Source organism: Oncorhynchus gorbuscha, unplaced genomic scaffold (genome assembly GCF_021184085.1).
Source record: "Oncorhynchus gorbuscha isolate QuinsamMale2020 ecotype Even-year unplaced genomic scaffold, OgorEven_v1.0 Un_scaffold_7324, whole genome shotgun sequence".
Taxonomy (NCBI): domain Eukaryota; kingdom Metazoa; phylum Chordata; class Actinopteri; order Salmoniformes; family Salmonidae; genus Oncorhynchus; species Oncorhynchus gorbuscha.
The window spans coordinates 1-14,944 of NW_025750731.1; the positions used below are offsets into that span (position 1 = coordinate 1).

At 44.5% G+C, this 14,944-nt stretch overlaps 1 pseudogene; it reads right to left on the reverse strand.

Moving 5' to 3' along the window:
* Positions 1–1,554: 1,554 nt before the first annotated feature.
* Positions 1,555–12,955, reverse strand: LOC124029700 (annotated as a pseudogene).
* Between the last annotated feature and the right edge of the window lie 1,989 nt (positions 12,956–14,944).

The window sequence follows — 14,944 nt, forward strand, 5'->3', positions numbered from 1 at the left end:
TGCTGATCAAAGGCCATCTCCAATATCGGAGAACAGATCATCAATAATCTGACCAAATAACGCGAATGGAACTGAGTAGTCTGATTTAAAACGAATCTGTGAATCAAATCGTCTGTGGTTCTTGTGATTCAGCCGGATCTGATGGTAGCCGACTTGTGTGGTCCACATGCAACAGGCTGATATAATATAGCCTAGAAACAATCCTAGATTTTCCTGGGCTATAAAATATGTTTTCAGTGCACTGTTACGTCTACGTAGCCTATCACACATGCGTTTTCATTATCAGAAATAATTAACACAAGCTTGGAATGAAAAGGTCTGTCAATAAAACAGAACATTTCCGTTCATCCCATCCCCAAATATAAGTTTGATACCAAAGAGAAAGAGACTTTAAACCGTGATGCTCCAACTAGTTCATATAACCAGCTTTTAAGAACGTAAATACAGATGACATTATGATGAAATAAACAACAAACAGGAGAAGCAAAAAAATACTTTATTTGACAAAATACATCAAATCCCAACGACATCTAGATGTTGTCAAACTGACATCGTACAAAACATACATTGTCTGAAGTCCAGAACATTTGCACTGAAGCTATAGAACGTTTGTTTTGTTTTTCAGCCATCGATTGTCTTAATCACAACCCATAGTTCTTCCTGTTCAGGTCTCGAGGTGGTTTCTGGTCAAAACTCCTGGCCCTATAGTCATAACTCAAGGGTTATAACTCACATTAAAATAAAGACAGTTGTGGCTGGCACAAAATCCACAAGTACCCCTTTAATGGCCACACGTACTCTTAATGGCCACATGTACTCTTAATGGCCACATGTACTCTTAATGGCCACATGTACTCTTAATGGCCACATGTACTCTTAATGGCCACATGTACTCTTAATGGCCACATGTACTCTTAATGGCCACATGTACTCTTAATGGCCACATGTACTCTTAATGGCCACATGTACTCTTAATGGCCACATGTACTCTTAATGGCCACATGTACTCTTAATGGCCACATGTACTCTTAATGGCCACATGTACTCTTAATGGCCACATGTACTCTTAATGGCCACATGTACTCTTAATGGCCACATGTACTCTTAATGGCCACACATACTCTTAATGGCCACATGTACTCTTAATGGCCACATGTACTCTTAATGGCCACATGTACTCTTAATGGCCACATGTACTCTTAATGGCCACATGTACTCTTAATGGCCACCATACGTAGAATGTATGCACACATGACTGTAAGTCGCTTTGGATAAAAGCGTCTGCTAAATGGCATATATTATTATTATTATATATTACATGTACTCTTAACCTCTACCTGGTACAGCCAGAAAAGGATGGGTCATCGTCGGAGCCGGATTCCTCTCCATCTTACTTCCTTGAGTCCTTCTTTCTAGGGAGATGTTCCTGGCCACTGTGATTCGTGTTCTGCATTGATTCCTCTGTGGAGGTTCAGGCCGGCTAACTATGAATCACACTGTGACTACTGCTGATGTAAAAAGGGCTTTATAAAATAAATATGATTGGATCCACAATCAATCACAGTCCAGTTGTGGTCTAGTTTGCGGCCAGAGTCCGTTGTAGAGCGGTCGACAGTGTGGTTCCAGTTTGTCCTCCAGCACAGCGTCTGGTCCACAGGACCCACTCTGATCCCCAGTGGTCCACTGCCACTTCAGCAGCCTGGCAACATAACATTAGGAAATAATTACCATTACAAATAACATAAGATATAACATAAGAAATAACCCCAAGGGGGAAATGGTTTGGCTTTCTCAAAATTCCCAAGTTTGTGTTTGAAGAATTCCATATTTCTTGCTGATTCCATCCTGGTTCTGGGAATCTTCCAAACTGGATTTCTGGGAATTTTGCAACCCTCCATAATATCCATATCGATGATACAATAATCGATCCATAATATCCCTGTAGAACAGTAATACTAACGTGTCTCTGAGGCTCTTCAGGACCGGGGCGAGAGCCGGGTCCCCAGCCAGGTTCACAGCCTCCTCTGGGTCCGACCGCAAGTCAAAAAGCTCCCAGCGGTCCCTGTAGTAGTCATAGAAATAGAATGAATTTCCAGGGTTAGAGGTTCCAAGCCCATTCTATTAAATATATTTCTATGGTAATAGTAGTATCATAGATATAGAACCATTTATATTGTATAGCCTTTATATTGTATATATAATCCTATGCTTTATATTGTATAGTTTTATATTGTATATAGAATCCTATGCTTTATATTGTATAGTTTTATATTGTATATAGAATCCTATGCTTTATATTGTATATTTTTATATTGTATATAGAATCCTATGCTTTATATTATATAGTTTTTATATTGTAAATATAATCCTATGCTTCATATTGTATAGTTTTATATTGTATAGTTTTATATTGTAAATATAATCCTATGCTTCATATTGTATAGTTTTATATTGTATAGTTTTATATTGTATATAGAATCCTATGCTTTATATTGTATAGTTTTATATTGTATATAGAATCCTATGCTTTATATTGTATAGTTTTTATATAGTTTTTATATTGTAAATATAATCCTATGCTTCATATTGTATAGTTTTATATTGTAAATATAATCCTATGCTTCATATTGTATAGTTTTTATATTGTATAGTTTTTATATTGTATAGTTTTTATATTGTATAGTTTTTATATTGTATAGTTTTATATTGTAAATATAATCCTATGCTTCATATTGTATAGTTTTTATATTGTATAGTTTTATATTGTATATAGAAGAATGCTTCATTGTATAGTTTTTATATTGTATAGCCTTTATATTGTATAGTTTTTATATAGTTTTTATATTGTATATATAATCCTATGCTTCATATTGTATAGTTTTATATTGTAAATATAATCCTATGCTTCATATTGTAGTTTTTATATTGTATAGTTTTTATATTGTATATATAATCCTATGCTTCATATTGTATAGTTTTATATTGTATAGTTTTATATTGTATATAGAATCCTATGCTTTATATTGTATAGTTTTATATTGTATATAGAATCCTATGCTTTATATTGTATAGTTTTATATTGTATAGTTTTAAATAGTTTTTATATTGTATATAGAATCCTATGCTTTATATTGTATAGTTTTTATATTGTATATAGAATCCTATGCTTTATATTGTATAGTTTTATATTGTATAGTTTTAAATAGTTTTTATATTGTATATAGAATCCTATGCTTTATATTGTATAGTTTTTATATTGTATATAGAATCCTATGCTTTATATTGTATAGTTTTATATTGTATAGTTTTAAATAGTTTTTATATTGTATATAGAATCCTATGCTTCATATTGTATAGTTTTTATATTGTATGGTTTCATTTCTATGGTAATGAAGATGGTACTACTGTTCTTATATCGCTACATAATAGAGAATAATTAAGCAAATACTATAAAGGTCCAAAGGTGTGTGGTATATTGACATATCCCTCAACCCCCCCGAGGTGCTTTATTACTGTTATAAACTGGTTACCAACATAAATAGAAAAGTAAACAAGTATTTTTGCACAACCGTGGTATATTTAAGCAATAAGGCACGAGGGGGTGTGGTATATGGCCAATATACCATGGCCAAGGGCTGTTCTTATGCACGACGCATCGCGGTCGTCGTCATACACGTGATATACGGTCTGATATACCACGGATGTCAGCCAATCAGCATTCAGAGCTGGAACCACACAGTTTATAATGTCTGATATACAACAGTGCATTCAGAAAGAATTCAGACCCCTTGACCTTTTCCACATTTTATTACGTTACAGCCTTATTCTAAAATAGATTAAATAAATACAAATCCTCAATTACACACAATACCCCGTAAGGACAAAGAGAAACAGGTTTTTAGACATGTTTGTAAATTTATTACAAATAAAAAACAGATACCTTACTTACATAATTATTCAGAACCTTTGCTATGAGACTCAAAATTGAGCTCCGGTCCTTTCTGTTTCCATTGATCATCCTTGAGATGTTTCTACAACTTGAATTTACCACAGGCGGACACCAATCAATTGATTGGACATTATTTGTAAAGGCACCTGTCTATATAAGGTCCAACAGTTGACTGTGCATGTCATAGCAAAAACCAAGCCATGAGGTTGAAGGATTTGCCTGTAGAGTTTCAAGACAGGATTGTGTCGGGGCACAGATCTGGGGAAGGGTACCAAAACATTTATGCAGCATTGATGGTCCCAAAGAACAGTGGCATCCATCATTCTTAAATGGAGGAAGTTTAGAACCACCAAGACTCTTGCTAGAGCTGGCCACCAGGTAAAACTGAGCAATCGGGGAAAAGGGCCCAAGAACCCAATGGTCACTCTGACAGAGCTCCACAGTTCCTCTGTGGAGATGGGAGAAACTTCCAGAAGGGCAACCATCTCTGCAGCACTCCACCAAGCAGGCCTTTATGAGTAAAGGGTCTGAATACTTATGTAAATGTATTATTTCAGTTATTTTATTCACAAACATTTCTAAAAACCTGTTTTTGCTTTATCATCATGGTGTGTAGATTGATGAGAAAAAACAACAATTTCATAAATTTTAGAATAAGGCTGTAATGTAACAAAATGTGGAAAAAGTCAAGGGGTCTGAATACTTTCAGAATGCACTGTACATACAGCCAATCAGCATCCAGGACCCAAAGTTCCCGGTTTATAGTCTATTATAATAGTGTTCGATGTCAGTCTAAGCTCCTGACTCTGAACCACAAACGCCACCGCAGCGACGGGGTTCTCTGGGTTTTCTACACCCCTCACTATGTCTATCTGTCCTCTCTAAACTCAGATACATAAAGGGATCTTCTTCAAAAAGTACCTGTAGTAGTATTGTTGCAGAGCCTTGAACCAGCCTGTGGGCCGTCCGGTCAGGGTGTTATTCAGATATATGGTAGTGTAAAATATAGTATAATAGTGTATAATATAATAGTGTATAATATAGTATAATAGTATATAATATAATAGTGTATATAATAGTATTACACCAGTACCTGTAATAGTAGTATTTTTGCAGAGCCTTGAACCAGCCTGTTGGCCACCTGGCCAGGGTGTTATTCAGATATATACTAGTGTAAAATATAGTATAATAGTGTATAATATAGTATACTAGTGTATAATATAGTATATAATAGTATTATACCAGTACCTGTAGTAGTAGTATTGTTGCAGAGCCTTGAACCAGCCTGTGGGCCGCCTGGCCAGGGTGTTATTCAGATATATAGTAGTGTAAAATATAGTATAATAGTGTATAATATAATAGTGTAAAATATAGTATAATAGTGTATAATATAATAGTGTAAAATATAGTATAATAGTGTATAATATAATAGCGTCAAATATAGTATGATAGTATATAATATAGTATAGTGTATAATATAATAGTGTAAAATATAGTATAATAGTGTATAATATAATAGCGTCAAATATAGTTTAATAGTATATAATATAACAGTGTATAATGTAGTATAATAGTGTATAATATAATAGTGTATAATATAGTATACTAGTGTATAATATAATATAGTATATAATAGTATTATACCAGTACCTGTAGTAGTATTGTTGCAGAGCCTTGAACCAGCCTGTGGGCCGTCCGGTCAGGGTGTTATTCAGATATATACTAGTGTAAAATATAGTATAATAGTGTATAATATAGTATAATAGTGTATAATATAATAGTGTATAATATAGTATAATAGTGTATAATATAATAGTGTATAATATAGTATAATAGTGTATAATATAGTATAATAGTGTATAATATAATAGTGTATAATATAGTATAATAGTGTATAATATAATAGTGTAAAATATAGTATGATAGTATATTACATTTACATTTAAGTCATTTAGCAGACGCTCTTATCCAGAGCGACTTACAAATTGGTGCATTAATATAATAGTGTATAATATAGTATAGTAGTGTAAAATATAGTATAATAGTGTATAATATAATAGTGTATAATATAGTATATAATAGTATTATAGCAGTACCTGTAGTAGTATTGTTGCAGGGTTTTGAACCAGCCTGTGGGCCGTCCGGTCAGGGTGTTGTTCAGATATATACTAGTGTAAAATATAGTATAATAGTGTATAATATAATAGTGTATAATATAGTATATTATACCAGTACCTGTAGTAGTATTGTTGCAGGGTCTTGAACCAGCCTGTGGGCCGTCCGGTCAGGGTGTTGTTCAGATATATACTAGTGTAAAATATAGTATAATAGTGTATAATATAATAGTGTATAATATAGTATATTATACCAGTACCTGTAGTAGTATTGTTGCAGGGTCTTGAACCAGCCTGTGGGCCGTCCGGTCAGGGTGTTGTTCAGATATATACTAGTGTAAAATATAGTATAATAGTGTATAATATAATAGTGTATAATATAGTATATTATACCAGTACCTGTAGTAGTATTGTTGCAGGGTTTTGAACCAGCCTGTGGGCCGTCCGGTCAGGGTGTTGTTCAGCAGGTCCTGGAAGGTGGAGAGACGTAGAAGTCCTGGTCTATGGGGAAGGGCATGCGGTAGTGTAGGTTGTGGAGCAGGCGGTACGCCCTGGTGGATGGAGCGGATAGGGTAGTACATGGTCACCTCATGGAGGGACTGGCTGCCGTAGACATTGTGGAAGAACAAAGAAAACATTTTTAAAAAAGCAATAATCCAAAGTACAGTGTAGTAATGAGTAATTACAATACTCGTTAGACTGAAATAATAATTAAACAGTCATAAGGATCCTGTAATGTAAAGTGTTAACTAATACACACAAAGAAAGTAAGTCACACTATGGGCCAGTTTCCCGGACACAGATTCTAACTAGTCCTGAACTAAAAATCATTCTCAACGGAGAATCTGCATGGAACATGCTGTTAAGTCCAGGACTACAGTAGGTGTAATCACAGTGTCTGGGAAACCACCCGATATATAGTCTCAGTGGTTAACTGGTTAAAACACCAACATCTAACACACCGTGCATTCCTTCCTTTGTACCTGGCATAGACGGTGTGCCAGGCAGCGGGGGAGGGTTTTACCTGGCATAGACGGTGTGCCAGGCGGCGGGGAGGGTTTTACCTGGCATAGACGGTGTGCCAGGTGGCGGGGAGGGTTTTACCTGGCATAGACGGTGTGCCAGGCGGCGGGGAGGGTTTTACCTGGCATAGACGGTGTGCCAGGTGGCGTTTGAGGGTTTTACCTGGCATAGACCGTGTGCCAGGCAGCGGGGAGGGTTTTACCTGGCATAGACAGTGTGCCAGGCGGCGGGGGAGGGTTTTACCTGGCATAGATGGTGTGCCAGGCAGCGGGGAGGGTTTTACCTGGCATAGACGGTGTGCCAGGCGGCGGGGAGGGTTTTACCTGGCATAGACGGTGTACAAGGCAGCGGGGGAGGGTTTTACCTGGCATAGACGGTGTGCCAGGCAGCGGGTGAGGGTTTTACCTGGCATAGACGGTGTGCCAGGCAGCGGGTGAGGGTTTTACCTAGCATAGACGGTGTGCCAGGTGGCGGGGGAGGGTTTTACCTGGCATAGACGGTGTGCCAGGCAGCGGGTGAGGGTTTTACCTGGCATAGACGGTGTGCCAGGCAGCGGGGAGGGTTTTACCTGGCATAGACGGTGTGCCAGGCAGCGGGGAGGGTTTTACCTGGCATAGACGGTGTGCCAGGCAGCGGGGAGGGTTTTACCTGGCATAGACGGTGTGCCAGGCGGCGGGGAGGGTTTTACCTGGCATAGACGGTGTGCCAGGCAGCGGGGAGGGTTTTACCTGGCATAGACGGGTTTTACCTGGCATAGACGGTGTGCCAGGCAGCGGGGAGGGTTTTACCTGGCATAGACGGTGTGCCAGGTGGAGGGTGAGGGTTTTACCTGGCATAGATGGTGTGCCAGGCAGCGGGGAGGGTTTTACCTGGCATAGACGGTGTGCCAGGCGGCGGGGAGGGTTTTACCTGGCATAGATGGTGTGCCAGGCAGGGGAGGGTTTTACCTGGCATAGACGGTGTGCCAGGTGGCGGGGAGGGTTTTACCTGGCATAGACGGTGTGCCAGGCAAGCGGGTGAGGGTTTTACCTGGCGAGACGGTGTGCCAGGCAGCATGTGAGGGTTCGGAGACGAGGGCAGGGAGGAGGGAGCGGCCTGTGAGGCTGACAGGGGTGGTGGGGGTGCTCGGGAGGAAGTATGAGGGGTACGGGATGGAGAACCAGTCCAGTAAGGTGGGGGTGATGTCTGGAGGGAGGTAGAGAGAGAGATGGTTAGGTTCTATCACAATTTATCTTCCTGTGACTTCTCACATCCAATTTCCTTGCCTCCATAAAGAACATTGGAGGAGAACATCCAAGGTTTTCCACCTCTGAACTTCTCCACCAATGGGCTTTGAGAAAGAGGAGAGAGGGTGTGAGGAATCATGGAAAGGCTAATTGAGATTTAAACATAGTGGTCAAATTACTTTTAAAATCCTTCCTTCCTCCATTCCTTGAGGTGATCTCCCAAACATATACCGTGGAAGGGTAGTTATGTCTCCCCCTAATGGTAACAGTGGTATTACACATGCATGAAGAAATACATCCACACATCCATTAATTAATTCTCCCCAGCTATTATCAGTCAATACACCAATACCTTCTTCCCTCCTCCCTTTTCCTCTCTCTCCCTCCCTCCACCATCATTCTCTCTCTCCCTCCCACCATCATTCTCTCTCTCTCTCTCCCTCCCTCCCCCCCACCATCATTCTCTCTCCCTCCCTCCAACCACCATTCTCTCTCCCTCCCTCCAACCATCATTCTCACTCCCTCCCTCCAACCATCATTCTCTCTCTCCCTCCCTCCAACCATCATTCTCTCTCTCCCTCCCTCCAACCATCATTCTCTCTCTCCCTCCCTTCCTCCAACCATCATTCTCTCTCTCCCTCCCTCCCACCATCATTTCTCTCTCCCTCCCTTCCTCCAACCATCATTCTCTCTCTCTCCCTCCCACCATCATTCTCTCTCTCTCCCTCCCTCCCTCCCTCCAACCATCATTCTCTCTCTCTCTCCCTCCAACCATCATTCTCTCTCCCTCTCTCCCTCCAACCATCATTCTCTCTCTCCCTCCCTCCCTCCAACCATCATTCTCTCTCTCTCCCTCCAACCACCATTCTCTCTCCCTCCCTCCAACCATCATTCTCTCTCTCCCTCCCTCCAACCACCATTCTCTCTCTATCCCTCCAACCATCATTCTCTCTCCATCCCTCCAACCATCATTCTCTCTCTCCCTCCCTCCCTCCAACCACCATTCTCTCTCCATCCCTCCAACCATCATTCTCTCTCCCTCCCTCCAACCATCATTCTCTCTCCCTCCCTCCAACCATCATTCTCTCATCCCTCCCTCCAACCATCATTCTCTCATCCCTCCCTCCAACCATCATTCTCTCATCCCTCCCTCCAACCATCATTCTCTCATCCCTCCCTCCAACCATCATTCTCTCTCCATCCCTCCCTCCAACCATCATTCTCTCTCCAACCATCATTCTCTCTCCATCCCTCCCTCCAACCATCATTCTCTCTCCCTCCCTCCAACCCATATTCTCTATCTCCCTCCCTCCAACCATCATTCTCTCTCCTGCTCCCTCCCTCCCCCCTCCAGTAGACTGACGTAGGCCTAGCTGGTCCCTCCCTCCCTCCCTCCAGTAGACTGACGTAGGCCTGGCTGGTCCCTCCCTCCAGTAGACTGACGTAGGCCTGGCTGGTCCCCCTCCTCCAGTAAACTGACGTAGGCCTGGCTGGTCCCTCCCTCTCTCCTGCTCCCTCCCTCTCACCCAGTAGGCTGACATAGGCCTGGCTGGTCCCCATCTCCCCTCCCTCCCTCCCTCCCTCCCTCCCTCCCAGTAGACTGACGTAGGCCTGGCTGGTCCCTCCCTCCAGTAGACTGACGTAGGCCTGGCTGGTCCCTCCCTCCCTCCAGTATCCTGACATAGGCCTGGCTGGTCCCTCCCTCCCCATCTCACCCAGTAGACTGACGTAGGCCTGGCTGGTCCCTCCCTCCATCTCTCCTGCTCCCCCTCCCTCCCTCTCACCCAGTAGGCTGATGTAGGCCTGGCTGGTACCTGCTCCCCCTCCCTCCCTCCTGCTACCCCTCCCTCCCTCCCTCCACCTCCTTCCCTCTCACCCAGTAGACTGATGTAGGCCTGGCTGGTCCCTCCCTCCCTCTCACCCAGTAGACTGACGTAGGCCTGGCTGGTCCCTCCCTCCATCTCTCCTGCTCCCCCTCCCTCCCTCTCACCCAGTAGGCTGACGTAGGCCTGGCTGGTATCCTGCTCCCCCTCCCTCCCTCCTGCTACCCCTCCCTCCCTCCATCCCTCCCTCTCACCCAGTAGGCTGACGTAGGCCTGGCTGGCCCCTCCCTCCCTCTCACCCAGTAGGCTGACGTAGGCCTGGCTGGTTCCTCCCTCCCTCTCACCTAGTAGGCTGACGTAGTCCTGGCTGGTCCCTCCCTCCCTCCCTCCTGCTCCCCCTCCCTCCCTCTCACCCAGTAGGCTGACGTAGTCCTGGCTGGTCCCTCCCTCCTCCTCCCCCTCCCTCCCTCTCACCCAGTAGGCTGACGTAGTCCTGGCTGGTCCCTCCCTCCTGCCCCCTCCCTCCCTCTCACCCAGTAGGCTGACGTAGTCCTGGCTGGTCCCTCCTCCCTCCCTCCTGCTCCCCTCCCTCCCACCCAGTAGGCTGACGTAGTCCTGGCTGGTCCCTCCCTCCTGCTCCCCCTCCCTCCTCTCACCCAGTAGGCTGACGTAGTCCTGGCTGGTCCCTCCCTCCTGCTCCCCCTCCCTCCCTCTCACCCAGTAGGCTGACGTAGGCCTGGCTGGTTCCTCCCTCTCACCCAGTAGGCTGACATAGGCCTGGCTGGTTCCTCCCTCCCTCTCACCCAGTAGGCTGACGTAGGCCTGGCTGGTCCCTCCCTCCCTCTCACCCAGTAGGCTGACGTAGGCCTGGCTGGTTCCTACCTCCCTCTCACCCAGTAGGCTGACGTAGGCCTGGCTGGTCCCTCCCTCCCTCTCACCCAGTAGGCTGACGTAGGCCTGGCTGGTCCCTCCCTCCCTCTCACCCAGTAGGCTGACGTAGGCCTGGCTGGTCCCTCCCTCCCTCTCACCCAGTAGGCTGACGTAGGCCTGGCTGGTTCCTCCCTCCCTCTCACCTAGTAGGCTGACGTAGTCCTGGCTGGTCCCTCCCTCCCTCCCTCCTGCTCCCCCTCCCTCCCTCTCACCCAGTAGGCTGACGTAGTCCTGGCTGGTCCCTCCCTCCTGCTCCCCTCCCTCCCTCTCACCCAGTAGGCTGACGTAGTCCTGGCTGGTCCCTCCCTCCTGCTCCCCTCCCTCCCTCTCACCCAGTAGGCTGACGTAGGCTTGGCTGGTTCCTCCCCATCTCTCCCTGTGTTCAGGTGATGACACCAACATGGGTTCTGCGGTGCCTGATCCGTACAGGTTGGTGCGTCCGTTGGGGAAAGGGATACCGTTATCAGAGCTGTAGATCACCAAGGTGTCATTCTCATAACCAGCCTCCCTCAACTCAGCCAGCACCAGACCAATACCTATGGAAGACAGTAGAGGACACGTTGTGAACAGAGTGCCCCATGGTGGGGTTATGGTATGGGCAGGCATAAGCTACGGACAACGAACACAATTGCATTTTATCGATGGCAATTTGAATGCACAGAGATACCGTGACAAGATACCGAGGCCCATTTTTTTAAGGTAATGTGAAATCCATAGATTAGGGACTAATGAATTTATATGAACCGACTGGTTTCCTTATATGAACTGTAACTCAGACAGTCTTTCAAATTTTTGCGTTTATATTTTAGTTCAGTATAGTTTGTGAAATGTAGAAAACAGAACTCTGAATGGGTCATGTGATGAGAGATTGCGTTGACTCCCTCCATTAGTTCATTTTGGTAGTGCGTCAATTTATCTGATTATCAGCTGTTGTCAAACACGCGAGGCGGGAAAAGACGAGTGAATTCTACTAGAAATTAGTATGCAGTTTAAGTATGTAGTACGCCAGTGTGGGTATTCGGACACGGCCATGGATGGATTCATGGTGTAGAATCAGACTAATACCTACAGCGAAGAAGTTTACTTGTCATGTATTAGATATGTAATAAATAGATTTCAAATATACGTCTGTGAGTGTTCTTGCATGTGTGTGTGTTCCTCTCTCTTCATATCGGTGTGTGTGTGTGAGTTCCTCTCTCTATTCAAATCGGTGTGTGTGTGTGTGTCGGTGTGTGTGTGTTTGTTCCTCTCTCGATTCATATCGGTGTGTGTATGTGAGTTCCTCTATTCATATCGGTGTGTGTGTGTGTTCCTCTCTATTCATGTCGGTGTGTGTGTGTGTGTGTGTTTGTTCCTCTCTCTATTCATATCGGTGTGTGTGTGTTCCTCTCTATTCATGTCGGTGTGTGTGTGTGTATTCTTCCTCCTCTTACCCTGGTCCAGTCTGCTAACTGTAGTGTACTGGGCAGCCAAATCAGCTCTCGCTACAGGGGTGTCTGGGACGAAGTGGGGCACCTGGGTAAGTGTTAAATTACATATTATATTCAATGAAATAATTCATGACCGTACTCTCAAATAGCAGGTGGAAAATGATATACTGTCTTAGAATAGATTAGCATAGAACAGAGTACAACAGAACCAGCACCAGATCCTTACCTTGACTTGGTCTGGGGTGTAGTATTCTGGCTTCCAATCTGGAATCCTCCCCATTCCACTCTGGCCGTTCCCAAACTTCTCACAGAATGCTCCGTACTGCGGCTGGGAATGGCCACAGCGGTGGGTGTCGTGGAACGCCACATACAAGAAGAACGGTCTCTCTTCCTCTTCCTTTCTCTGGGTCTGGAAGAACTTCCTGACCAGTAGTTTGATCCGGGTGATATTCCGACCCACCTAGTAGTAGTAGGAGTAGGAGTAGTAGTAGTAGTAACAGTAGTAGTAGTAACAGTAGTAGTAGTAGTAGCAGTAGTAGAAGTAACAGTAGCAGTAGTAGTAGTAACAGTAGCAGTAGTAGCAGTAACAGTAGTAGCAGTAGTAGTAGTAACAGTAGCAGCAGCAGTAGTAGTAGTAGCAGTAGTAGTAGTAACAGTAGCAGTAGTAGTAGTAATAGTAGCAGTAGTAGTAACAGTAGTAGCAGTAGTAGTAGTAACAGTAGCAGTAGTAGTAGTAGCAGTAGTAGTAGTAACAGTAGTAGCAGTAGTAGTAGTAGTAGCAGTAGCAGTAGTAACAGTAGCAGTAACAGTAGCAGTAGTAGTAACAGTAGTAGTAGTAGGAGTAGTAGTAACAGTAGCAGGAGCAGTAGTAGTAGCAGTAGTAACAACTATTACACTCAACTGAACGACTTGATTAGTGTAGTGTTAGCTAGCTACATAGCTGTCTTTGCTGTCTTCGTATCATCGTATCCAAGATAATTGTGTTGTTTAGGTTTAGAGTGTGTAGTCTTAGAGCGATTATCTTAATTTACCGAGGTTAGCTAGCCAGCTATTTGTCGTCCTTAACGTAGGTGACTCTGCTAGCTAGCCAACGCTAGCCAACGTCTTCTGTATAGAACTCAACAACCCGGTCGCATTCACAGGTAGTATCACATTTTCACTTCATTTCATTACAGTACAACGGTTTGATTTGTTTGATCGTAGCTAGCTACTTAGCTAGCTACATAGCCGTCTTTGTATCAAAGATAATTGTGTAGTCTAGAGCGATTTTCTAGGTTCGCTAGCCAGCTATTGTCGTTCTTTTAACGCAACGTAACGTAAACAACACTGCTAGCTAGCCAGCTAGCCCCCGAATAGCAACACTGCAGAAACTATTACACTCAACGGAGCGACTTGATTAGTGTAGTGTCAACGCACCCACTGCCAGCTGGCCTACTTCAGCAGTACTGTATCATTTTAATCATTTTAGTCAATAAGATTCTTGCTACGTAGCTTAACTTTCTGAACATTCGAGACGTGTAGTCCACTTGTCATTCCAATCTCCTTTGCATTAGCGTAGCCTCTTCTGTAGCCTGTCAACTATGTGTCTGTTTATCCCTGTTCTCTCCTCTCTGCACAGACCATACAAACGCTCCTCACCGCGTGGCAGCGGCCACCCTACTCTGGTGGTCCCAGCGCGCACGACCCACGTGGAGTTCCAGGTCTCCGGTAGCCTCTGGAACTGCCAATCTGCGGTCAACAAGGCAGAGTTCATCTCAGCCTATGCCTCCCTCCAGTCCCTCGACTTCTTGGCACTGACGGAAACATGGATCACCACAGACAACACTGCTACTCCTACTGCTCTCTCTTCGTCCGCCCACGTGTTCTCGCACACCCCGAGAGCGTCTGGTCAGCGGGGTGGTGGCACCGGGATCCTCATCTCTCCCAAGTGGTCATTCTCTCTTTCTCCCTTACCCATCTGTCTATCGCCTCCTTTGAATTCCATGCTGTCACAGTTACTAGCCCTTTCAAGCTTAACATCCTTATCATTTATCGCCCTCCAGGTTTCTCTCGGAGAGTTCATCAATGAGCTTGATGCCTTGATAAGCTCCTTTCCTGAGGACGGCTCACCTCTCACAGTTCTGGGCGATTTTTAACCTCCCCACGTCTACCTTTGACTCTTTCCTCTCTGCCTCCTTCTTTCCCTCCTCTCCTCTTTTGACCTCACCCTCTCACCTTCCCCCTACTCACAAGGCAGGCAATACGCTCGACCTCATCTTTACTAGATGCTGTTCTTCCACTAACCTCATTGCAACTCCCCTCCAAGTCTCCGACCACTGCCTTGTATCCTTTTCCCTCTCGCTCTCATCCAACACCTCCACACTGCCCCTACTCGGATGGTATCGCGCGTCCCACCTTTTCGCCTCTCTCTCTCCCCCGCTACTCTCTCCTCTTCCATCCTATCATCTCT